At 45.3% G+C, this 27,065-nt stretch overlaps 1 protein-coding gene across 1 annotated transcript in view; it reads left to right on the forward strand.

Moving 5' to 3' along the window:
- ENTPD3 (ectonucleoside triphosphate diphosphohydrolase 3) overlaps positions 1-27,065 on the forward strand; it is an 88,598-nt gene that overhangs the window by 15,677 nt on the left and 45,856 nt on the right. The window contains exon 3 of the mRNA XM_075921953.1: positions 24,389-24,522. The gene's annotated coding sequence lies outside the window, so the exon portion shown is untranslated. The remainder of the gene's footprint in view (positions 1-24,388; positions 24,523-27,065) is intronic.

Consider the following 27,065-nt stretch of genomic DNA (forward strand, 5'->3'; position numbering starts at 1 on the left):
GCCCAGCTGGGAACCATATAAAATGATGGGCTGCTGCTCCTGTGGAAAGAGGTAGTGAGAGCCTGGCTAGGGGAGGAGGAGACTCCCTAGAGCTAAGGCAAGGCAAGGCAAGGCAAGGCAAGGCAAGGCAAGGCAAGGCAAGGGGAGCCCTGGCCAAGCAAACCCCCAGACTGCAGGGCCTGGAGTAAGTCCCGCTGAGGAAACAACAGCTACCCCCGGAAGGGGGGCTCAGAGACTGCTGTGGGCGCTGCCGGAGGGCGGTGTCCTGAAGAGGACGCCGCGGCCTGAAAGATAAGGGGGAAACACTGCCAGAGGGAAGGTCCCCTGACACCGGAAGGAGCTAATTCTGTGGACAGACTGCTGGGTGTGCTACGGTTCGTGAGTGAACCCCCTCACGGGGGGCTAATAGAATAATGGAACACTAGAACTGGAAGGGACCTCAAGAGGTCATCAAATCTAGTTCCCTGCCCTCACAGCAGGACCACATGCCATCTTGATCATCCCTGATAAATGTCTGTCTAATCCAGGGGTGGGGAACCTTTTTTGGGTTGGGGGGCCACTGACTCACAGAAAAATCAGTTGGGGCTGCACACAAGTGAGACGTGGCCCCTGACTGAGAAGAAGAAAGACACTCCCCACTTTCCCCTCCCACACCAGAGGCTAGGGAGGCCCAGCTAATAGATTTTGTGTGCTCCAGCCCCATGGTGGGGCAGTGGGAGGGCTAAAGAGTCAGTGCAGGCTCCCCAATGTTGGGGATGAGGTTCCCCACCCCTGGTCTAACCTACTCTTAAATATCCCCAAAGATGGAGATTCCACAACCTTCCTAGGCAATTTATTCTGGTGCTTAACAACTCTAACCATTAGGAAGTTTTTCCTAATGTCCAACCTAAATGTCCCTTGTTGTAACTTAAGCTCATTGCTTCTTGTCCTATCATCAGAGGTTAAAGAAAATAATTTTCCTCCTGCCTCCTTGTAACACCCTTTTAGGTACTTGAAAGTTGCTATCATGTTCCCTCTCAGTCTTCTCCTTTCCAAACTAAACACACCCAGTTCTTTCAGTCTTCCCTCATAGCTCATGTTTTCTAGTCCTTTAATAATTTTTGTTGCTCTTCTCTGGACCTTCTCTAATTTCTCCGCATCTTTCCTGGAGTGTGGTGCCCAGAACTGAGCACAATACTCCACTTGAGACCTAATCAGCGCAAAGTAGAGCGGAAGAATGACTTCTCATGTCTTGCTCACAACACTCGTGTTCATGCATCCCAGAATCATGTTTGCTTTTTTTGCAACAGTGTCACACTGTTGAGTCATATTTAGTTCAAAAATAGCCGCATCTACAATGCATTTTGTATTTCGAAATAGCGCTATAATGAAATAGCGCCATAACGTGATTATGCAAATGAAGTGCGGGATATTTAAATCCCAGCTTCATTTGCAATTTTGAATGTCTTCATTTGCATCCCTCTTTTGAAAGACGGCACAAGTATAGACATACCCTTAGAAGCTAAAATGAGGGGGAAAGGAGTCTTTCCAAGAGTGCAGTAATGAACCATTCCAGGATGCAGAAATAATAGCAAATATGGCAGGCGACCAGCCTGGCTTAACAGAGAAATATTCAGTGAGTTTAAACACCAAAAGTAAGCTTACAAGAAGTAGAAATTTGGACAGATGACTAGGGAAGAGTATAAAAATATTGCTTGAATGTGCAGTGGTGTAATCAGGAAGGCCAAAGTGCAAATGGAATTGCAGCTAGTAAGGAATGTGAAGGGTAAGAAGAAGTGTTTCTACTAGTATGTTAGCAGCAAGAAGGTAAGGGGAAGTGTGGGAACCTCACAGATTGGGGAAGGCAACCAAGTGGCAGATGATGTGGAAAAAGCTGAAGTATTCAATGCTTTTTTTGGTCTCGATTTTCACGTAGGTCAGCTCCCAGACTGTTGCACTGGCCAACACAATATGGGGAGGAAGTGAGCAGCCCTCAGTAGTGAAAGAACAGATTAAGAACTATTTACAAAAGCTGGTCATACACAAGTCCATGGGGTCAAGTCTAAGGCACCAGAGGGTTCTGAGAGAGTTAGGTGATGTGATTGGAGAACCATTGGCCATTATCTTTACCAAAATTCATGGACATCGGGGGAGGTCCCAGATGATTGGAAAAAGGCAAATGTAGTGCCCATCTTTAGAAAAGGAGAATCTGGTAAGCTACAGACCAGTCAGCCTCACCTCAGTCCCTGGAAAAATCATGGAACAGTTCCTCAGTGAATTCATTTTGTAACACTTAGCAGAGAGGAAGGTGATCAGGAACAGTCAATGTGGGTTCACCAAAGGCAAGTCATGTCTGACTAACTTAATTGCCTTTTATGATGAGATAACTGGCTCTGTGGATATGGGGAAAGCAGTGCACATGATATATTGACTTTAGCAAAGCTTTTGATATGAACCCTCACAGTATTCTTGCCAGCAAATTAAAGAAGTATTGCTTGGATGAATGGACTATTAGGTGGATAGCAATCTGGCTAGATCGTTGGGCTCAATGGGTAGTGATCAACTGCTCAAAGTCTAGTTGGCAGTCGGTATCAAGTGGAGTTGGTTCTTGGGTCTGTTTGTTCAACATCTTCATTAATGACCTGGATGAGGGGATGGATTGTACCCTTGGCAAGTTTGCAACTGACACTAAGATAGGGGGAGATGTAGATATGTTGAAGGGTAGGGACAGGATCCAGAGTGACCTAGAAAAATTGAAGAATTCAGCTAAAATAAATCTGATGAGGTTGAACAAGGACAAGTGCAGAGTCTGGAAGAATGGATGGAAGAAGGATGGAAGAATCCCAAGCAGTGCTACAGGCTGGGGACCAATTGGCTAAGTGGCAAATCTACAGAAACAGACCTGGGGATTACAGTGGACAAGAAGCTAGATATGAGTTAATAGTGTGCCCTTGTTACCAGGAAGGCTAACGTCATATTGGGCTGCATTAGAAGGAACATTGCCAGCAGATCGAGAAAAGCGATTTTCCCCTTTGTTCGGCTCTGGTGAGGCCACATCTGGAGTACTGAGTCCAGTTTTGGGGCTCCGGCTACAGAAAGGATGCGGACAAATTGTAGAAAGTCCAGCAGAGAGCAGTGAAAATGATTAGGGATCTGGAGCACATGACTTATGAGGAGAGGCTGAGGGAACTGGAGGGAGGGGGATTTGATAGTAGCCTTTAACTATCTGAAAGGGGGTTACAAAGTGGTTGGAGGCAGGGGAGCCAACAGCATTTTCCTGTAAAGGGTGGGGCCTTAAGCAGAAGGGGTAGGAGTGGAGCAGCCAGCCCTTTGTGCCAGCCCCACACATAGCACTCAGAACCGCTTGGACCACGTGGCACTCCAATGGTGCAGGACCTCTATCTCATACTTTCCTCTGTCCCTAAGTTGCCCTGGGCTTTTTAAAATATTTCATTCTGTAGAAGATTTCCCTCAGGCTAACGGTGATATTTTAGGAATCCACATGTTGAGCATAACTCAGTTTTGGAAAGGTAAACTGTGCTTTTCTTGGTATTGGTTTCTTTCCAATTAGGAAGCATTTCAATCAGGGAGAGGATGTACTTCACTTAGAATGTTTTAAAATAGGACTACAGATCCATCATGATATAAACTAATTAACTAGATATTAGAGTCAAAAGATAATGTTGAAGTTGCTTAGCTATTGATTCTTTTTTATCTTTTCCTGTGGTGCATATAGCTCAATTCTATTATCCTTGAACCAGTGCCTGGAAAGGGAAATTTCATAGTGTTTGGGTTTTTTTTTTTTTTTTTTTTTTTTTTTTTTTGAATCACTGCTGTAATAGTTTAGAGTTTGATCAAAGGAAATCTAGCTGTTGGTTTGAACTTTGGACTAATGAGTACTGGAACAAGTATTGTATGTGCAATACAGTGAATGCAATATATATATATAGCATTAAAGTTTCCTCAAATTAAAAACAAACATGTTAAAGCCCCAATTTTGCATTCTTTATGCACCTGAAACTCCTGTTCAGATTTTGGGAACAAAGAATTCAGGTTTGGCCCTTATTTCTTTTTTTTTCTTTTAAATTAGATTCATTCATGTATGCTCAACATTCTGAGATTCTAGTATGAAAGGAGCTATATCTAGCAAGTACAGTGTCTATCTCATCCAAAGCCTATTGAAGTTAATGGGAGAATGGCTGTGGATCAGGCCCTGAATTAGTCATATTGGGCCAACCCTAAAGATTTATCTCAATGCATCCTAACTCTTTACCTTTCCTTGTCCACCCACAGGTCCAGATGTGGTGTCAACCACCTTTGTATGTGTAAGGTAGAGGTTTGTTAGCTTAAAAGTGCCATTGATGTGGTTAGCAGAGGTTCACAAGAGTTTGAGACAGAAATTTCCTCTCTCAATATAGCATTGTGTTAACAAGCAATCACAGCATCAGTATGGGCACATAACTCTGATATTTGCAGCAAAATGAAACAAAAGAGAGCCTGCCTCTCATCCAGTGAACTGCCATTTTCCATTTCTTATTATTGTTCCAGGGATAATATGCAAACCTGCTGGAGATACGGAGAACATTAAGCTCCAGACGAATTCTTGAAGATACATAAATAGCACATGAAAAACAAACCAGTGCTTTTCCTGGATATGCCATATTCCCTTAAAACAGCTCACATCCACACATCAGGCCAGATTCTCAGCTAATGTAAATCAACTTATCTTATTGGCTTGGAAATACATCGATTGAGAGCATCTGGGAATCTTGCTCATAGCTATATTGCATAATAAACCGGATTTATTTCCAGAGGGAAATGTAAAGAGCTTTGTGTTAGTTAATGGTTGCAGTCCTTGTTTCTGTCTTTTCATTGCAAAACCCTTCAGGCAGATTTTTTTTACCCCAATTTGTTCTTGACCTCTTCCTTTTATGTCTTGTAATGTTCCCCCTTTTCCCTGTGTTGTGTCCTCCCCAATACTTTTCCTACGGGGAGTTGGAGGAAGGAGTTCTATCTTGCAATAGCATGAGTGCCTCTATTTGAATAATTAGCTGCTGCAGAGTATGACCTGTTTATTTCACTAGCTACCATGCTTATCATTTCCAGTCCGCTTGGTGCCTGCCGGCATGAGTCCAGAGCATTCATTCTTTTTCCTGTTTGCAAAGTGAGATCTCAAATTTAATTCCAAGGAACCCTTTTGCCTGGTAGAAAAAGCAGCTACACAAAGTAGTGTCAAGTAAAGCTGGTCAAAACATTTTCTGGCTGAACACTTTTCTGTTAGAAGAGGGTGATTCCGTGGAACTGAGACATCCAGCGGGAATGTCTCCATTCCTCTGAAACTCTGAATGGAAAACAGTGCTGGCCAGAGAGCCTTCATGCCTCGCTTCCTGCCAGCCTGGGCTCCCAGCGTAGGCTGGACAGTGGGTACAATGCTGACTTGGGGTAGCAAGCTCCAGCTCTGCCCCATCAGTCCAAGGCCTGGCTCCTTCTGTGCCCATCAGAGCCTGGCTCCTATTGTGGCTGCTGGCCCTTGCCCTGCACCCCAGACTCCCCCATTATGACTGCTAGCCCGTCTCCCAGGCTAGCACCTTCCCACCTACTGCTGGGCAGCTGCACAGCTCTATCTCTTCTCCCCTCTGCCCCAGTGCCCTGAGTGCCTGGTGGCCCCAGAGCCCCTTCACCCGAGCAGCCAGGCAGCCGTGCTCTCCCATCTTCCCTCCCTGGACCTCTGGGTGCTGGACAGCCCCAGTCCCCTCCACCCAGGGCAGCTCTGCCCTCCCCAGGCAAGTGCCCTATCACCTAGTCCACTCAAGAACCCCGCTCCTCCACCTACCTACCTTCAGAGGATTCCTTATCCTGTGTTGGCTATCTGGTCACTCTCATTGTGGGTGGGAAGAGTGGTTCCAGCTTTTTCCTTGCCTCCTGCGCACTGGGCAGCCCCTGCTCCCAGCCTGGAGCAACTGGGGAGCTGTGTGGTCCCAGTTCTCCCTTCCCTGTGACCCTGGCCCCAGGAGCAGCCAGGCAGCCAGGTTATAGCCCTATACTTCCCAGCCAGCCAGACCATGGATGGAGCCATCCCATCTCTCTGGGAAGGCTTTCCCTTGTGTGTATTACTTGCTGCCCATGGGTGCCTGCCTGGGAGCTGCATTCCCACTCTGTGTTGCCTCCTGAGGCAGGCCTCCTGAGGAATCAGGCAAACCTAGAAATGGACCCCATAGATTGTCTTTTCATCCTCATGGGGGATGAACATTTTCCCCGAGAAATCAAATTTTTTCACGGAAGGGGAGTTCCATTTTTCTGGCCAGCTCTCGTGTCAAGCATATATTTATGGACAGAGCCTCAGTAGAAGTCTCATAGAATAGGAACAAAGTGAAAGAAAGCCACATGCTTATTTGCACAATCTTCATGAAGGCCAATGTGGATTGTATTTTGAGGTACAGGCTGGAAGTCCAGTAATAAATCCTTACCAAAATTCTGCCACAGACCTGAAAGGTAGGTTGGGGATGATTTCCTATACTGTTACGGAAGGAATCTCCCCTTCTGGTTTATATTACTTCTGAAAAGCAAATGTTTTGCTTGTGGAATAACAATCTTTCAGTAGCTACATGTGTGTTTAATACCATTTTGCTCACCTCTGGGGTAAATGTTAGAAATATTTCAGATGGATATTTGAACAAACTGGTATTGATCAGACTGGTGCGCTAAGATAAATTACATTATAAAAATTAAACTACAGCTAAACAAAAAAGCAACGAAAATGGGTTTCCAGGGAGAGTTTCTTTTCTACATTTTGTCTTTTCTCTAGAGCCCCATGTTCCCAAATCCATCCGCTGTTCATCCCTTTTCTTCACTTCCATCAGCTGTCCTCAGTACACTTAAATTGACATGCAAGCAGTGTTGTTGACACAGTACCCTTCCAGCAGCAGGGTGGGTGGGGCCGGTGTGTCAGTTTTACAGACTCTTGTTGCATCTGTGGGAGGGCATTTTAAATTATTCACCACCAGGGGGACCTTGTGTTTAATACATGATTGTATTCAGACTGCTTGTTGTTTTGAAAAAAGTGCAGATACGCAAGAATGAAATGTACAAGACATCTCTAGAAAGAATCACTAGTAAGATTTAGTGTCATTCTTTAAGGGGAAAATTCATTTAATTTATTTTGATACAGTATCAGTAGAGTCACCACTCAATTATTATTCATTATTACTAATGTCATTGTGAAAGTCATGGGCCAGGATCCCATTGTGCTACGCTCTGTACAAACACAGAGCAAGATGACTGTCTCTACCTATAGTGGGGCATCTGTCACCCTGCTCCAGGTGGAACAAGGGTTAAACCCAGCTCTGGGAGAGGGCTGAGCCTGTGGAGCAAGCACCCGAGGCAATTAGGGCCCAGCTGGAGTAGTATAAATAGGGGCTCCTCAAGAGGCACAGGAGACTCTTGCTCCAGCTGTGGAGAAGGGAGAACCTGGTTGCTAGTAAGCTAGTGGGTACCTGAGGCAGAGCAGTGCTGTGGAAGGCAGGATGAGCTTGTTACCCTCACAAAATTCTTTGTTGCTCCCACCTCCTAGGAGCACACTCCTTTATCTGGTTCCTAGGGCTCAAAGTGTAACCCGTTAATTTAACCCCCTCACCTTACCCAACTCCTGGGGGCTCAGTGTGTAACTTCTTGTGGGTTTGCAGGATCTCTTACCAGTGAAAGAGCCTTACACAGTAATACTCTTGGGCTATGTCTACACTTGGGCTTCTTGCTTCAGAAGTATGCAAAAGAGGCTAACTGTGGAATATTGCCAAGCCTCATTTGCATACCTAATGAGCCACCATTTTTGCGAAAGAGGCTCTTGCGCTAGAAGGAGCTGTCTACACTGCCCCTTCTTGCACAAGAAAAATCCTCTTGCGCAATGCTGCTACGCTGATTAGTTTCAGGAAGAACGGCGTTGCGCAAGAGGGTTTTTCTTGCGCAAGAAGGGGCAGTGTAGACAGCTTCTTCTAAAGCAAGAGCCTCTTTCGCAAAAATGGTGGCTCATTAGGTATGCAAATGAGGCTTGGCAATATTCCACACTTAGCCTCATTTGCATATCTCTGGTGCAAGATCGTGCCAGTGTAGACATAGCCGAACTGTTTTGTGGAAGAGTTCTTGCACAAAAAATCTTCCACAAGACTACACTGGTATGTGCTTATGCGCAAGAGATGTGCTTTTGCACAAGGTATCTATGGCAATGTAGACGCTCTCTTGCGCAAGAAAGCTCTGATGGCCATTTTAGCCATAGAGGTTTCTTGCACAAGAAATTCATGTTACTTGTCTACACTGCCCTCTTGCACAAGAGGGCTTATTCCTCATGGGGAGAGGAATAACTCTTCCAGAAGAAGCTCTGTTTTCCAAAGCTAGACTGTAAATTTACTTGCGCAAGAACGTGCGTGCAGTGTAGACACCCAGCAAGTTTTTGCGCAAGAACAACTGTTCTTGCAGAAAAAGCTACCAGTGTAGATGTAGCCATCCTCTCTATTAACAATTGCCAAGCCAGCAGAATGCACATGCTAAGCATATAGGCTGTGTCTACATTGGCATCCCTTTCCGGAAAAGGGATGCTAATGAGACGAGTCGCAATTGCAAATCCGCGGGGGATTTAAATATCCCCCGCAGCATTTGCATTTACATGGCTGCCGCTTTTTTCCGGCTTGGGGATAAGCCGGAGAAAAGCGCCAGTCTAGACGCGATTCTCCGGAAAATAAACCCTTTTCCGGAGGATTTCTTATTCCTACTTTCTTATTCCTACAATCATGACACATTTAGGCAGAATTAGAGCTTCTAGTGTAACAGGCATTTATTTTGTAAAAATGTCATTTAAAAAAAAAGGCAAACTCCAAAATATGGGGGTGCATCTAGACTGGCAAGATTTTGCGCAAAAGCAGCTGCTTTTGCGCAAAAACTTGCCAGCTGTCTACATTGGCTGCTTGAATTTGCACAAGAGAACTGACATTGGAATGTACAAAATCAGTGCTTCTTGCGCAAATGCTTTCCCACTCCCACTTGGGAAAAAGCACTCTTGCACAAGAATACTTGCTCAAGAGGGCCAGTGTAGACAAGGAAGAATTGTTTTGCGCAAAAAAGCCCCGATGGCTAAAATGGTGATCGGGGCTTTCTTGTACAAAATCGCGTCTAGACTGGCCACAGATGCTTTTGCGCAAAAGCAAATATTTTGCACAAAGGCACTTGCCAATCTAGATGTGCTTTTGCGGAAATACTTTTAATGGAAAAACTTTTCTGTTAAAAGTATTTCCGGAAAATCATGCCAGTCTAGATGGAGCAGAGATGTAAACTTTGAATGTTTGAATTTTTCACGGTGGTTTGATGGATCATGGGTTAACAGCAATCTCAGCAATGTTAAATCTGATTAACTTCCCGAATCCTTGGAATGTGTGGCCGTCAGAGATGTGTTGGTGAAAGACCATTTTAGGTTGACATTAAGATTGTGTCAGAGGGCAAACTTACAAAACTCAGGTATGTGCTGCTTTTTGGTGGTTGGGTGATGCACTTGAGAGGCTTGTAGATAGGGCTGGTCAGAAGTTTTGAAGGGATGGGGCAGAATAGCTGACAGCCCCTACAGGCCCCTGGGCAAAGTGGGGTAAGTTCTGGCTCTGCGGTTCTAGAAGGGGCAGAGTCAAGGGCAGCCAGTCCTCAGCACTGCCCAGAGCATAGCACTGCCCGAAAGTACTGCAAAAAGGGATTTAGGAGTCATAGTGGACCACAAGCTAAATAGGAGTCAACAGTGTGACACTGTTGCAGAAAAAGCAAAATCATTCTGGGATGCATTAATAGGAATATTGTGAGCAAGATATGAAAAGTAACTCTTTGGCTTTACTCTGTGGTAATTAGGCCACACTTCTGGAGTTGGGTCCAGTTCCAGGCACCACATTTCAGGAAAGATGTGGAAAAATTGGAGAGGGGCTAAAGAAGAGCAATAAAAATGATTAAAGATCTAGAAAATATGATCTGAGGGTAGACTGAAAGAACTGGGTTTGTTTAGTTTGGAAAAAGAGAAGACTGAGAGGAAACATGATAACAAGGAGGGTGGAGAAAAATTATTCTCCTTAACATCTCGTGATAGCAAGGGAAGTTTAGGTTGGATATTAGGAAAAAATTCCTGTCAGGTTCGTAAAACACTGGAATAAATTGCCTAGGGAGGTTGTGGAATCTCACTGGAGATATTTAAGAGCGGGTTAGATAGACATCTATCAGGGATGATCTAGATCAGGCATGTCCAAAGTCCGGCCCACGGGCCAAATGCGGCCCGCGGTCGGATTTAATACGGCCCCCCGCTTCTCCCAGCTCCCCGGTGCTTTTTTTAACTGGCGCGCTCAGCGCGCCGCTTCGGGCCGCCGCCGCCGCCGCCGCCACGGTCCCAAACCCTGCCCCTGCACTCCGCTTTGGGGCTGAGAGTGCAGGGACAGCCCCCGCTTCCTCCCCCTCTCCTGGCTCCCCGGCACTCCTCTGACTGACGCCGCTTCCGGCCGCTCTGCCGCCGTCCATGGCGGCCGCTGCGGTCCTAAAGTCCACCATGTAGGGCACGTCCACAGCCCTGCTCCCCCGCTTGGCTACGGGTTCGCCCTGCCCCCGGGCCGCCGTGAGGCCAGCGTGCCCTGCGCTCTCCACCCGCCTCTGACCCTGCAAGCCCTCTACCTTGGGGCTGAGAGTGCAGGGACGGACTCCGCAGCTGCTGAGATCAGGGACGGACTCCGCAGCTGCTCAAGCTCAGTATCTGCGATTGGCCCTGCGCACTGTCAGCTTCCTGGCGGGCTCAGGCACGTGGAGCTCATCATTAGAGACTTCGCCACAAACAGCCACAAAGGCAAGAGAATTCTTGTTGGGCAGTGTATTACTTGGGCAGTGTATTAAACCTCTGGCACTGCGCTCACATGATCCCTTCCCCTTCTGGTCAATTTTAAAAAATGGCGACTGTAAATAAGAGAAGGAAAGTTGACAGTGAGGGCCGCCGCTTCCAGGACAGGTGGAAAGTGGAATATTTCTTTACTGAAATAGAGAATCACTGTGTTTGTCTGATATGCCAAGAGACTGTGGCTGTTTATAAGGAATTTAATGTCAAGAGACACTACCAGTCGAGACATAGCACATACGATAAGCTTACAGGGCACGACCGCAGTGAAAAGTTGAAGCAACTTGAAGCTGTTTTAATGTCACAACAGAAATTTTTCATAAGAGCCCGTGAGTCAAATGAAAATGCCACAAGGGCGAGCTATGAGGTGGCAACGTTAATTGCTAAAAATTGCAAATCTTTTGCTGAGGGTGACTTTATCAAAGAATGCGTTATGAAAATGGTTGAGAATATCTGTCCCGAGAAGAAGCAAGAGTTTGCCAACATTTGCCTGGCTCGTAACACTGTAGCACGGAGAATTGAGGAGATTTCATCAGATATTAAGAGACAGTTGACATCCAAAGGAGTGGATTTTGACTTCTTTTCAATAGCCTGTGATGAAAGCACGGACCTATCTGACACAGCTCAGTTGCTGATTTTTATGAGAGGGGTGGACGATGAAATGAATGTGACTGAAGAGCTACTTGACCTCCAGAGCCTTACGGACCAAACAAGAGGAAAAGATTTATTTGTTTCTGTTAGTTCCGCCATAGATGACATGAAACTGCCTTGGAACAAAGTTACTGGGATTATTACTGATGGGGCACCTGCCATGGTTGGTGAACGAAGTGGATTATCAACCCTAATCTGTAACAAGGTGATCGAAGAAGGAGGCAAAGCTATTAAACTCCATTGTATCATTCATCAGCAAGTTCTCTGTGCTAAACATCTCAAATATGATCATGTTATGAAACCGGTGCTAAAGACTATTAATTTTATTCGCTCTAAAGCCCTGTGCCACCGCCAGTTTAAACAGTTTCTACTGGACATCCAGGCTGAATACGAAGATGTTTTATATCACAACGATGTAAGATGGCTCAGTCGGGGGTCTGCACTGCAGCGTTTCTACTCTCTCAGAAAGGAAATCGGAGAATTCTTGGAAACAAAGGGACAACCAATGCGAGAACTATCTGATCCTATTTGGCTGGCTGATTTGGGGTTTCTAGTTGACATAACAAAGCATCTGAATGTACTGAACACGAGTCTTCAGGGGAAAGATGCAGCGGTGAACCAGCTTTATTCACACCTCAAAGCCTTTGGGACAAAGCTGCAACTTTTCATAAGGCAGTTGTCACAAACACAGCCCAATACCATACATTTTTCAGCGTTGCAGGAAATAATGAACAGTTTTCCACAGGACAATATCAGTGCGCAAACGAGCAGGTATGCAGCAGACATTGCATCTCTGGCTGGGGAGTTTAAACGGCGCTTTCAGGACTTTGCAGCTATTGAAAAGGAGATCAGCCTTTTCTCCACTCCATTCTCTGTTGACCCCGATGATGCTCCAGATCAGCTGCAGCTCGAGCTCATTGAGCTGCATTGTGACAGCGAGTTACGCAGTCATCACCAACAGCTCTCTCTTGTGAACTTTTACCGCCAACTGGATAAGAGCCGGTTTCAAGAGATTCGAACATTGGCTAAGAAAATGCTGAGCTTGTTTGGCTCAACATATATGTGTGAGAAGACATTCTCTGCTATGAACTGTAACAAGAACCGCGTGAGGACAAGACTAAGTGACTCTCACCTGCGTGACATTTTGCGCATCAAAACCACTGCCTTTGAACCAGACCTAGCCTATGTACTGCAGTCCAGATCTCAGTTTCACCCTTCACATTAGTGTAGGCAAGTTTTTTTTTCAATTGAGATGAATACATTGTAAAATCTCAGTTAATGTCAGTTGGTCTAAATCAGTTATAAATATATTTGGACACAACATGTATAGTTGGTGTTATGTCGTTTGCCGTTTGCAATAAACTTTGCATAAAATAGTTAATTTGCATTTAATTTTAATGGTTCAAAGAATGTCAGGCAAAATGGTCGGCCCTCACGCATGTTCACTTCATCAAATCTGGCCCTCTTTGAAAAAAGTTTGGACACCCCTGATCTAGATAGTACTTGGCCCTGCAGAGCAGGGAAGTGGGGAGACAGGCGTCCTAGCAAAGTTCCTGCTAATTTTTTGCATCCATTTTCAGAATACAGTTTATGTGCACCACAGCATGTGTGAATGTGCACCACCAATAGAAACACTTGCTGATGGCTGTGAGTGCCTTGCTAATCAGCTTGGCAGCCTTTGAATCTCTCCTGGGTGGCCAGTGGAGCACAGCTTACAGGGAATGCTAGTCCCTAGCCTCTGTTTGCAAGCAGCTGAGAATGAAAGACAGGGAATGGATCACTTTGATTACCTTTTCTTTTCATTCCCTCTCAGACATCTGGCACTGGCCACTGGCAGAAGTCAGGATAATGGGCTAGATTGGACCTTTGGTCTGCCCCGGTATAGCCATTCTTATGTGTGGGAATGTTACCAAGTGTTGTGACGAGCAACTTACAGGTGGCAAAAAATACAAAATACTTTTCCCATTGGCTTCTGATTTCCATTGTTTTTAAGGTGTTGAGTAGATGGGCATGTCTTGATGAAAACTTAACTTTTGCTGCATGTGTTGAGTTAATGTTTTTTATGAGCTAATTACCTGAGCTTTCTAATTTTAATTTTGAGGCTGCTTCAAAAGGAATAGATGGCTGTGAGTCGTATGAACATTTCATTTTATAAAATCTTCCATTGGCATAACTCCATTAAAATCAGTGGAATTATTTCTATGGAGAATTTGCCTTCCTCCCCAAATTTATCTAGGGACATTTTTAATATGTTGGTGTTTTGATGGACTTCATTTGCAAATGAATGCTATATTCATAGGAAGTCAAGAAGTAAATTTACTTCAGAAAACAATCAAGAAATGACTCTAGATAAAGACTAGTAAAATGATTTTTGAGGGTTCTCTTCTTTATGCTGGGCAGATTTAGACTTTGCATGCTGTTTAAATGGAAGAAGTGACAGTATGTGGCTGCCTTCTTCAAATTAGACAAAATTGCTATTCTTTATGTTAATGTGGTGAGCATACTGGATTGCTTCCAGGTGTAAAGCAAAGGATGGAGACATGTATTTCTCAGAAGAGAAGAAAGCAACAAAGTAACTGATCCAAATTCTGTTGTTTTTATCTTGGAAATATTAGGTGCCTAAATAAAAGCGGATCCATAAATCACCCTGTTTCACTGTTCTTGGCTGCAGTACAAGGTCGCATTCTCAGAGATGAGCTATTCTTGAATGACTTCTCCTGTGTGCTGTGCACAAACACGCTTTTTTCCCATCAGGCACACAGCATTTCTTTGCTTCCCACTTAATTTGTTTCATCAACAATGTATTTGTGTCCGCTTCCAAGAATAGCCATTGGCCTGAATTCTAAAGTCCCTCTCTGTCTCCAGTGTCTCATCAAGGAAAGCTAATGATTTCTCACTGTACCCACCTCTCATTTTATAGGTCTTCTCTTACAATCTTAAGCACCTCAGAGCATGTTTCTTTTTTTAATCCTCACAAATGATATAATAATTCCTTATGATTTAGTGCAGTGATTTTGTTTCTATGGAATCGCCCCTGGAATGGGCAGATGTTGATTTTCCTCTGTTAGCTATAGAGGCACCATAAACCCTTGTCTCTTGCCCCAACAAGTTGTTGTTTGTGGCAGTAGGCCCAGAGGATTTCAAGAGCATTGCTAGCAGGGATATCTGGAACTGTGAGGCTTGTTCATGGTCAGTTTTCATAGGAATCCATTACCGAGGCTGCATTTGTGCCATAGGCTGTGTGTGCTGTACAGCATGATGAACAATTTGTGCTGTTCTGATGCAAGCAAATAGTAAAGTGAAGGGATGGGGCGATTTCCTTCCCCTTTGCTATATCTTTGTCCCCCCACCCTACCCCCTTGCCACCTGGAGGGGACAGTTCAGCAAAGCACTTGAGTATGTACTTAACTGTAAATCCTAATGGGACTTGTGCAGAAAGCTAATCACATGCCGAAGTGCTTTGTTGAATCAGGGCCGGAAGCTGCAGATTAGAACTAACTAGGCTCTGTGGAACTACAATTCTTGGTTCAATTCTTGGCAGAGTCCAACCAGCTCCTCTCTCTGGGAATGTAGCTAAATCGAATTCCGTGCAATTTAGTTTAAAACCCAAGCTTCTGTCTCTCTGCATGGATGAGATCCCAAGGCTGCTCTTTGTAAGGGAACTTACCTTGGCATCACTAGCCAGAACTTCCCATTGCTGCTCTGTAGTGCCGTGTGCTGCGCATCAGTTGCCTTGCCCTCTGGATGACTGCGTTGCAGGGATGTAAAGCCATCTGAGATGAGAGGTGCTCTGCAAATGTAAAATGTCTGGGGCTCAAGCCTTATTTGTATTAAAAGGGAAAAACACAGAGGAGGGCCTGAAAGAGGGAGTAGATTACTTTAAGGCTCCTTTATACTATTATAGCAGCATACGTGGCCACAGCATGAGGTGCATAAGACCCTGCCTTTTAAATGCACTTTGAAATACACCTGCTAGCTATTAGTTTAGTCCAGCTCTTTGCATACAAGCTGTACATTTAACACAGTCACACTATTTTCTATGTGATACTGATAAGTTAAAAACACCAGGCTCGGAACTTTTAATATGTTGGTTCATGAGCTGAGAAAGAGAAGGAAAAGCTGTAGATGAGAATAGTTGTAATAAAGTCATGAGTGGCGGGTGAACCCCTGGCTGGGGGAGGCTAGTCCCCTGGCCTGACCCTTCCATCTGAAGCCCTACCCCTTCCATTCCCCACTGGAGCCCAGAGCCCCGCTCCCCAACATGGCCATCAGCCCCGAGCCCCATCCGAAGCACTCCCAAGCCCCCGAGGAGCGTGGGGAGAGCAGATGGCATGAGACTGCAACCTACCCAACACTAGAGCACAAGGAAGGCAGGCAGCCTCAGCTACCTTCCCCCTGGAGTATGGGAAAGGCAGGCATGGGTGGCTCCAGCTTCCCCAGTCCTGGATAGAGCGTAGGGGGACTGAGAGGAGCCACAGAAGTGGGGCAGATTGGGCAGGGCAGATCATGCGCAGGGCCACACCTGACTGGGGGAGTCGCAGCTTCTCCCAGCCTATGAGACTTGCTACCTATTAATAAAGTATAAATCAAGTCGCCTTGCTATGCATGCTGTTTAGCGTACAAATAGCTCATTTTATTGGCCCCTTTCAGCTTTACAACCTGGAAATGCAATTCATGATCTAGCTATTGCTCCCACAATACAGCATGAAGAACCAAGATGAAAGATCAGAAATAATACCAAAGACAGACTTCAGAGTATTAAGGAAGCAACTAGGAAAAAATAGATAAAAACCCCAGCTAACTCCATAGAATACCAACCCTCAGAGAACACTCAGGCTGCACAGTTAACTGATCACAAAGCTGGACATGCCAGGCTGGAAGCTTTGCGCACTATCTTCACTCTGCCACCTCCACATGTACACATTTCAATGTAGATTTTAACTACATGATCACATGTGGCCTGTCAAATGTGACACTAACATACTATGATGATATATGGGCCCACTAAGACAGTAAGAGGTTCTGTCATTGCCTGCCTTGTAACTGTGGGAGTGTCATATGGTATAGTTCCCTGACACCAGTAGCCTATCCACAAGCCTCAAGTCTCAGCAGCCTAGTTACTCTTTGCAGGGTAAAATGAACAACCCTTCCGTTAAAAAGTTTTCCGTTAAAAGCATTTGCGGAAAAGAGCGTCTAGATTGGCATGGACGCTTTTCCGCAAAAGCACTTTTTGCGGAAAAGCGTCTGTGCAATCTAGACGCGCTTTTCCACAAAAAAGCCCCAATCGCCATTTTCGCGATCGGGGCTTTTTTGCGCAAAACAAATCTGAGCTGTCTACACTGGCCCTTTTGCGCAAAATCTTTGCGCAAAAGGACTTTAACCCGAACGGGAGCAGCATAGTATTTCTGCAAGAAGCACTGATTTCAGACAGTAGGAAGTCAGTGTTCTTGTGGAAATTCAAGCGGCCAGTGTAGACAGCTGGCAAGTTTTTCCACAAAAGCAGCTGCTTTTGCAGAAAAACTTGCCAGTTCTAGATGCAGCCATAAGGATTATGTATTGCCTTAAAACTGTTTCTCATTGTATCACAAGCTATAGAGGGGGTCCAGCATTCATAGAAAGCCTTCTGACTTGAGATTTTCGCTGGAGTTCTGGCTGATCTTTGTGACATTAGTTGATTATAATATGACCATAAAACAACTGCTATATCACAATCTTATGCCAAGTATGACACATGAGGAAGAAACGGTTAAGCATCCTGAAAGCTAACTGACCCAGAGTCAGCTTGTGGAGACATGTTAGAAAAGTATGTAAATAGTAATTAGGATAAAATGTTGAAGTGCAAACCTAATTATGTGGGTTTATTTATATACCTTGTTAGATATTAGCCACGCAAACAGACAGTTCCTGTCCTATAGCTATTGATTAGGAAATCAAAGGGCCCATTACTATTTAAATCTTAGGTAAAACAATTTAATTGTCTATACAGGCAGTCCCCGAGTTACGTGGATCCGACTTATGTCGGATCCGCACTTACGAACGGGGCCCTCTCCCTGGTCTCCAGCAGACCAGGGAGAGGAAGCAAAGCGACGGAACACACGGGCAGCGGGCAGCCCAGACGTGTCTGGGCTGTCCGCCGCCCGCGTGCTATGGGGCTTTGCTCTGCTTTGCTCCCCGTCCCCCTGGTCTACAGACCAGGAGGACGGGGAGCAAAGCAGTGGAACACGCGGGCGGCGGGCAGCCCAGATGCGTCTGGGCTGTCCGCCGCCCACATGCTCCGCAGCTTTGCTCTGCTTTGCTCCCTGTCCCCTGCCAGGGGGACGGGGAGCAAAGCAGAGCAAAGCCGCGGAGCACGCGGGCGGCGGACAGCCCAGACATGTCTGGGCTGCCCGCTGCCCGCGTGTTCCACTGCTTTGCTCCCCGTCCCCCTGGTCTCCAGACCAGGGGGATGGGGAGCAAAGCAGAGCAAAGCCCCGGAGCACGTGGGCAGCGGACAGTCCAGACGCGTCTGGGCTGCCCGCGTGTTCCGCCGCTTTGCTCCCCGTCCCCCTGGTCTGCAGAACAGGGGGAAGGGGAGCAAAGCAGAGCAAAGCCGCGGAGCCCGAGGGCAGCAGGACAGCCACGGCGCGTCCTGGCTGTCCTGCTGCCCCCGTGCTCCGCAGCTTTGCTCCGGACGGCTGTGGTACAGCAGCTGGGGCGCTGCCGGTTGGTCCCATAGCGTCGCTCTGGGCGCTATGGGACCAACCCGGCAGCACCCCAGCTGCTCTGCCCCAGGCGTCCCCAAGTCAGCCGCTGCTGAAACTGACCAGTGGCTGACTACAGGAAGCCCCTGCTCGGGGCTTCCTGGTCTCAGCTGCTGATCAGTTTCAGCAGCAGCTGACTTGGGGATGCCTGGGGTTCTTAAGTTGAATCTGTATGTAAGTCAGAACTGGCGTCCATATTCAGCCACTGTTGAAACTGATCAGTTTCAGCAGCGGCTGAATCTGGAGCCAGTTCCGACTTACATACAGATTCAACTTAAGAACAAACCTACAGTCCCTATCTTGTACGTAACCCGGGGACTGCCTGTATATCTCTTTTATATTTGTGACAAACTGTTTAGTACAGGGATGGGCAAAATCAGGGAGACGCACAGTGGAGCTGAACAGTGGAGCTGCTCCAATCTGAAGCATAGATGGTAAGTGACTCAGGAGTGCCTGTCTTAAGAGGCAGTGCACTGTTTTTAAGATTTCAGTGCTCCTGCTCATGTGCGTACTCTCTCTCACACACACACATCTCCCCCCATAGCCCATCTCTGCAGAGCAGGGAAGGGGGGAAACTGGAGATGACAAAGCAGGACAGCTTTCCCCGTCTTAAAGAGACAGTGTGTGGTTTCTCAGAAATTTACCCAGCAGCAGCCAGTGTGCACACATTTTGTGTCACTGCCGCTCACATCCAGTTTGTGCCACACTGCCTCTGTGCCACACATGCACACAGTCACTGTCATACACTTTCTCTCATCTCTTGTGCCACACATACTCTCCCTGGCTACGTCTAAACTACGATCCTCTTCCGCAAGAGGAAACGCAAATGGAACGCTGATTTGTATGTCACACTCTCATTTGCATTTCTTCTTCCTTTCCCTTTTGCACAAGAGGTTTTTGCACAAAAAAGTGCTTTGTAGACAGCTCCTTTTGGAGTAAAACTCCCTGTTCTTGGCAGACCCATTCTTTGCTGTTCACCCTAATTGAATGACCTCAGCTGGCTCCCTTGGGACCTCAGTCAGAATCTTGACTTCAGATCCTGTCCATTTCCACGCCTGGTCTACACTGTAGGATTAGGTGAATGTAAGCTGTACAAGTGTCAACACTGAAATGTGGCTCCTGCCAATGTAAGTGCCTCACTGCACTTATTTAATAATGCCACCTCCCCGAGTGCTGCAGTCGTGCATAATGTAATTAGGTTGATGCAGTGTCAGTGTTGCTCTGTGCTTTCATCAACTGTTACTGCCTTTCAGGAGGAGCCATCCCACAATGCTCCACCCGGACAATGCAGTTGAGATAAGCACTTCTGGTGAGGGCACAGAGTGCTGCCATAACAAGCCAAGCATGCACGCACAAGCGATTTAATAACTGCAAGGCTTTATGCTGATCTAAGTTGGCTAACATAATTTTGCAGTTTTTTTCTTTACTCACTATAGATGTGCAAGTGGGGGCAACACCCTCCTTGCTTAGGCTACCGCTACGCTACAGCTCAGATTGACACTCTGTGATCAATGAATTGGTGGTCAATTTAGCGGATCTAGTTAAGAGCCACCAAATCAACAGCAGATCACTCTCCCATTGACCCTATTACTCTATGCCAGATGAGAAGAATAAGGGAAATCAATGGGAAAGTTTCTCCCATTGACCACCTGCAGTATAGTCTGCAGTAACTCGATTTGAGTACATTGACTCCAGCTACATTATTCACATAGCTGGAGTTGTGTAGCGTAAGTCAACTTTCTGTTGTTGTATAGATGTAGCCTTAGTTTCCCAAGACTGGCATTTTCTTTTTCAGTTTTAAGCTGTTCCCAATTTTGTTGTTGGTAGCTCTTCCCTGTCTGATAGCTTCACCACCCTGTTTTGAGATGCTGCTGAAGTCACACCAGAGTTAGTTACAATTTTCTATATAGACACATCAGGATTATTAAGTTTCAGTGCATTATAAGCTTTCATAAAGGACCTTACTTGATGTACTCTTACAGTGAAATAACAGTGTACCATCAGCTGGTTTAACTACTTATTTTGGAGGTCTCATCTTCCATCTCCCCAGAGGGTATCTCGACCCTGATTGTCAGAGATACATGTCCTGATGAAACCTAGATGCACAATGTGGTTTCTCCTAGAATGTGGACTCCTCTGTGTATATTAGACAGAGATCATGGAAGTCATTTTCATAAAAGATGTGAGTTATGGAGCATACACGTTCTGCAGTGAATGATCTGTAAAGTGGCCAGTGCAATCAAGAGAATCCCGTCTCTGAATTTTGTTTTGCCACTGATTTCCTGTGACCTGAGGCAGATCACACACCTGCTCAGTTGAGTTATCTTTTGTGTCTGTTCCCCATCTGTAAAGTGGGAATAAGACTAGAATTGGCTGACATTTTTTCAGTGAAAAATAGAAGCTTGAGACCAATGACACTTAGATGGAAAAAATTCATTTTGATTCAAACGTTTCATTGTTGCTACAATTTCAAAATGAAACATGTCTACAAAAATAATGAATAGACGTATAAGTTTTCATTTCAAAATTGTGGGAAATAGCACATTTTCTTCTTTTTCCCCTACCGTCTTTTTTACAGAAAAAGAGGAAAGGTGGAAAAAGTACAGTGAAAGAGTGGGAGAAAAAAACATTTCCTTTCAATTTTGTATTCCCTCCCCCTTATTTTAAAACCATAAATGAGGGGGATTATTTTTTAAATGAGAGAGTTGAATTTAAAAGGAGATTAAAAAAGAGAAAATTCAAAAATCGTTCATTTTATTTTTATCTTTTTGTAAAACATACCTATGTTTTCCACCCAGCTCTGGATAATATTGACTTCAGAGAATGGTGTTTAGGTTAAATTCATTAATATAGGGGGTTTTTGCACTTCTTGTATGGAACTCATTATGGAAGATTTGATTTATTAGGATCTACGGGGCCCATCCAGCCCTCTTGCAGCCTCCTCCTGCCTACCTAGGGGCAGGGCCACACTACAGGGGGAGATTGATCTACAACTTGAGCTATGTGAGTAGCATAGCTGGAGTTGATGTACTTAGATCTACTTAACATGGTGTCTTTTCACTGTGGTGTATCAACGGGAGATTCTCTCCCCTCGACTCTCCTTGCACTTCTCATTGAGGTGCGGAAAGGTGATTGGTGGTTGACTTATCACATCTATGTTCCACATGCTAAAGTGACCCCCCCCCTGCAGTGGATTGATTGCTGCCCCCATCGATCTGGCTGGTAGTGAAAACAGGACCTAGCACATTGTCCAGAGACCTACCAACTCTCCTCTTTCCTCTATGTGGATGAATGTTTTTGTCATTTTCTGTGTATTTACAGTGATACTCAAACAATTTATGGATTACTTTTCTGATTCTGGATTCAAGAATCAGCACACTGGATTTCATATGAAATCAGTATATTTGGTAAGGAACAACCCTAGTGCTACAATGTTTCAACATTTCCATGACTTCTCTCATAATTCAGATTTATATTCAGATACTTCAGACTCTTTCAAAAGAGACCGTTCTTTTCTAAGCAAAGCTCTCTCATGTTGTCGCTTCTCATATTTCTTATTTCATCCCATTCAAATTCATGCTAAGAATTTCTTGGCACTATCTCAGTACTTTTTAGTTCATTCTGAGTTCAGAGAGTGCTTACTTTTGCAAAAGTAAAAATGGAAGTGCATTCATGTGGTTACTGACTTTCCAGTTCTATGACTTTATGATGGTACTAGAAGGTCTGTCTGTGCAACCACTGTGGAGGACATAAAGGTAATAGATCGAATGCAATAATTGTAATGGGGGCCACTCCAAGATTTTGGCAAGTAGTTAAGGGCTGGACTTCTATGGAGGGATGCGGGGTCTGGGACGGAAGTTGGGTGCAGAAGGGAACTTAGGGTATAGGAGGGGGCGTGTGGTCTGAGAGGGAGTTTGGGTGAGGGGGTGGGGGAGTTGTGGTCTGAGGCAGGGGCTTAGGATGCAGGGTCCAGGAGGGAGTAAGGGTGCAGGAGCAGATTCTGGCCAGGGGGAGGGGCTTTTGGAAGGGGTGCAGAGTCTGGGAGGGAGCTGTGACCTGGGTTAAAAGGATGCAGAGTGTTTGGGAGGTGGAGCAGTAGGGGGTAGTGACCTGGGGCAGGGAGTTGGGGAGCACAAGGGGCTGGGGTGCCAGCTGCAGGCTCTAGCCAGGAGGTGCTTACCTAGGCAGCACCTGGCTACCAGCCCAACTGGACTCTCAGGCAGGCTCTGCCTGTCGCAGCCCCAGGCTGTTCAAAATGGCAGTCAACTTTCTACACTGCACTGGTGGAGGGGGGACCTTGCTCACTGTTCACACCCCCAGCCCAATCATCACAACTTCAATTGGCCAGTTTCAGGATATACAGCACCTAGAAGGAACAGCCAGCCGTTTTGAGCAGCCTGGGGCTGCTACAAGCAGAGAGCCTGGGGCTGCTACAAGCAGAGAGTGGGGCAGGCCGCAGGCCAGATCAAAAGGCTTGGTGGGCCAAATCCAGCCCGCAGGCTGCCTCTTACCCACCCCTGTTCTAAATCAAGATCCCAGCTATGCTGCATCAGCAGGGAAAAAAACAAAAACCCAGTGGCATTATTTGCAAGAATAGGAGAGTTTGTCCTGATTTCTTTGGCCAAATATTCTTTCTTTGCTACTGTTGTGCTTTGTACCACATGGATGATGTTTTTCTTGTCAGAGTTGCCCGTGTCTCAATGTTGTAGGTATATAGTCATGAAGGGAAGGCACTATATAAAGGATAAGAATAATAATTAATAATCTTGCTTACAGGTATACGTGTAGATTTGGGACTTACTAAGGACCAACAGCAACAATGTTTTCGGCATTATAATAGAGACATTAATGTTCTAAACCTAAGAAAGGCAAGTGTTAACATGCTGTAAAGTAGCTATAATTATGATTTCAGATAAATGTACTAGGAGTTTATAAAGGAATTATGCAGTGGATTCAGAAAACCCCCCTCTATTTTTGAACACAGAGTTACTGTGTGCAAGTCTAGAATTTATTTGGACAATAAAGCTGATTAAACAAAACTGTTTAAAAATGTTCTAACAATTGGACCACTGTTGAACTAGTTAAGCAAAAGATTAATCCCTTGTAGATTTGGTAGCTGGAAATGCTTTTTTAATCAACAGAAAACTGGGTGGCATTACAGTGCAGCCCGATGAGGTGGTGAAGAAAGAGCCTGAGGCAGGGGCAGAGAAACGAACTGTAAAATGTTAGAACATGTACTATTTGCGGAGTAGCCAGAGTGAGTTGCTTGTACATTTCAGGAAAATGTACAAGCAACTCGCTCTGGCTACTCCGCAAGTACAGTGTTTTGGTCCAGGATTTTCTATCCAGCGTTAGCTAAAGTTTAAAAACCTAAAGCTAAATATAAACCACTATAGTCAGCGATGTTATTGGCAAGTGAAATAGCTCAGAAGACATTGACATTTGATCAATGTTTCTATATTGATAATCTTTTGCTTGTTCTCACACAACCTTCCTGAAGTCAGCTACGCTTTTCACATGCACAAAGGTTGGCTTACATGGAATCCACTTTTGGGATTATTATTTATTATTCATTTTATTAATGGATTTTTGTTCGCAGTGCTAAATTGTGGCCCCAACCAAGACCAGGTACCTTGCATATGCACAATAAGGGTATGTCTAAACTACATGGCTCCGTCGACGGAGCCATGTAGATTTGTTGTTTTGGCAAAGGCAAATGAAGCCGCGATTTAAATGATCACAGCTTCATTTACATTTACATGGCTGCCGCGCTGAGCCGACAAACAGCTGATCAGCTGTTTGTCCGCTCAGCGCGCTAGTCTGGACACTCCCCTGCCGACATCAAAGCCCTTTGTTGGCAGCCCCGGTAAACCTCGTCCCGCGTCCAGACTAGCTGATCAGCTGTTTGTCGGCTCAGCGCGGCAGCCATGTAAATGTAAATGAAGCCGCGATCATTTAAATCGCGTCTTCATTTGCCTTTGCCTATGTGTCTAATCTACATGCCTCTGACGACAGAGGCATGTAGTCTAGACACAGCCTAAGAGATAACTCTTTCCTCAAAGAGCTTACGGTCTGAAGCAGTGGTTCTCAATGTATTTGACAGTGTTTCTCTTTGTGTTGATAGTTGCTTATGCCCTGCCCCAAGTACATATACCACTGCCCAGCTCTGAAGGCAGATGAGAGAGCAGCAGCTGGTGCTAACCAGGCATGCAGCTGTGAAGGCAGCGCTGTGCCAGCAGCAGCACAGAAGTAAAGGAGGTACGTAATGTAAAAAATTATATTTTCCAATATCACTTTTCACAGCAGACTTAGCACCCTATTGCAAGTGCTATTTCTGAACTGCTGCTCTTGACCCTGGGCTGACAGCTAGAGTCCTGCTGCTGCCTCTGGGTGAGGGATGAGGTTTAATAGAGAGAAATGCAAAGTGCTCCACTTAGGAAGGAACAATCAGTTCCATACATACAAGATGGGAAGCGACTGTCTAGGAAGGAGCATGGCAGAAAGGGATCTAGGGGTCATAGTGGACCACAAGTTGAATATGAGTCAACAGTGTGATGCTGTTGCAAAAAAAGCAAATATGATTCTAGGTTGTATTAACAGGTGTGTTGTAAGCAAAACTCGTGAAGTCATTCTGCCGCTCTACTCTGCACTAGTTAGGCCTCAGCTGGAGTACTGTGTCCAGTTCTGGGCGCCACATTTCAAGAAAGATGTGGAGAAATTGGAAAGGGTACAGAGAAGAGCGACAAGAATGATTAAAGGTTTAGAGAACATGACCTATGAAGCCAGGCTTCATGAACTGGGCTTGTTTAGTTTGGAAAAAAGAAGATTAAGGGGGGACATGATAGCGGCTTTCAAATATCTAAAAGGGTGTCACAAGGAGGAAGGAGAAAATTTGTTCCTCTTGGTTTCTGAGGACAGGACAAGGAGTAATGGGCTTAAAGTGCAGCAGGGGAGGTTTAGATTGGACATTAGGAAAAAATTCCTAACTGTCAGGGTGGTCAAATATTGGAATAAATTGCCAAGGGAGGTGGTGGAATCTCCCTCTCTGGAGATATTTAAGAACAGGTTAGATAGACATCTGTCAGGGATGGTGTAGACGGAGCTTGATCCTGCCTTGAGGGCAGGGGGCTGGACTCGATGACCTCTCGAGGTCCCTTCCAGTCCTATGATTCTATGATTCTATGATTGGGGTGGAGAGAAGTCTGGGTGGGAGCTCTGGCTGTCAGCCCTGGGGCAGCGGGTCTCTGGTTGTCTCCTTTATCCTACCCCCACTCCACCCCATCTCCTGGGAGTGCACAGCCCTTCTGTACAGCCCCAGCTGCCCAACTGGAGCTCTTAAGTGAAAAAGGACATAGTTTGAGAACTGCTGGTCTAAATGGATCAAGGGTTTGAGGGAAAGGCACAAAGCAGAGAAGTGACTTGACCAATAACATATAGTAAGTCAGTGTCAGGAATAGATTCCTGGTGTACAAAGTTCTATCCATTGGACTGTGCTGCCCAAAGCTGTGTCTTACATGGCCATGGTGCCCAGGACAAAACCTGTGACCTGTAAGTTTCATTTGTGGTCTCTGTCTTGGGGGCAGCCTGCTACTAAGCAGTCTGCTAGGAATTTCTTAAAACTGAGCTCTGTACATTCTCACTGTAGCAAAATATGGACTTTAAAGTAGTTTTAAACTATTAGATAATATAAAATGGTTTCAGACCTCTTTGCTTGTAAAATAAAGGATATGGATACGACTTCTCATAATTTCCCATGACAAACAACTTAGAATGAATTAATATATCATGTGCTATGACTATTCCTATTTTTAAAACTATAATTCTCATTTTTCAGAATTATATTATTGGAACAATGATCCTTATGACCTGGTACGGTGAGCAGCTTTGTAGATCCCTGTGTCTACAATTTGCCGAATACCAAGTCTCCAGAATGCTAATATAGTACAATACTATGCCATTTAAATGCAGCATCCCAGTTCTTCCACTGTTATACAGAATGTTAAAATGTGTGGTGTTGTCATCCTGCATATTTAGAAAATACCCCCTCAGCTCTCTGCTTAGACATGCATAGTAGAATTGCACACCTGTATTGCCCCAAAAGAGAGAATCACGGAGAAAGAGGTTACATATGCACAGAACCAGGCACACCGATGATGGGGTGGGAGTTCTGGACCTTTTCGTGTTGCTGGACCCCAGGACGGTTGTAGCTGATTCACGCTGAGTAGAAGTTTTCACAGAATGATCAACAGTGGCTTTCTTGAGTGATAAAAGTTAATTTAGAACCTATTTTTTATAGATGTTTTGGGTTTTTTCCATTAGGCCTTATTTTGCATTTACCACTATTGAATTAATCTTCCACTGTGGTGCCCAGTCACCCAGTTTTATGAGATCCCTTTGTAATTCTTTGAGGTCAGCTTTTGTATGTTTAAATCCCTACCAGCTGAAGCCCTCACTTCATGCAACTGCCTTGGGTTGTGGTGATTTATTCCAAGGGACCGGGGACTCCTGACTGGGGGGAGACTAGCCCCATCCCTACCCCTTCTGTCTGTGGAGACAGCCCCCCCCCATGTTTCCCAGTGGCCCCACTGCACTTCACAGTTTACCCCCTTTTTTCAAATTGTTTGTGAACAAGTTGAACAGCATTACTCATTACTCATTACTCCGGAGGATTTCTTATTCCTACTTGAATAAGAAATCTCCGGAAAAGGGCTTATTTTCCGGAGAATCGCGTCTAGACTGGTGCTTTACTCTGGCTTATCCCCAAGCCGGAAAAAAGCGGCAGCCATGTAAATGCAAATGCC

Source organism: Pelodiscus sinensis, chromosome 2 (genome assembly GCF_049634645.1).
Source record: "Pelodiscus sinensis isolate JC-2024 chromosome 2, ASM4963464v1, whole genome shotgun sequence".
Taxonomy (NCBI): domain Eukaryota; kingdom Metazoa; phylum Chordata; order Testudines; family Trionychidae; genus Pelodiscus; species Pelodiscus sinensis.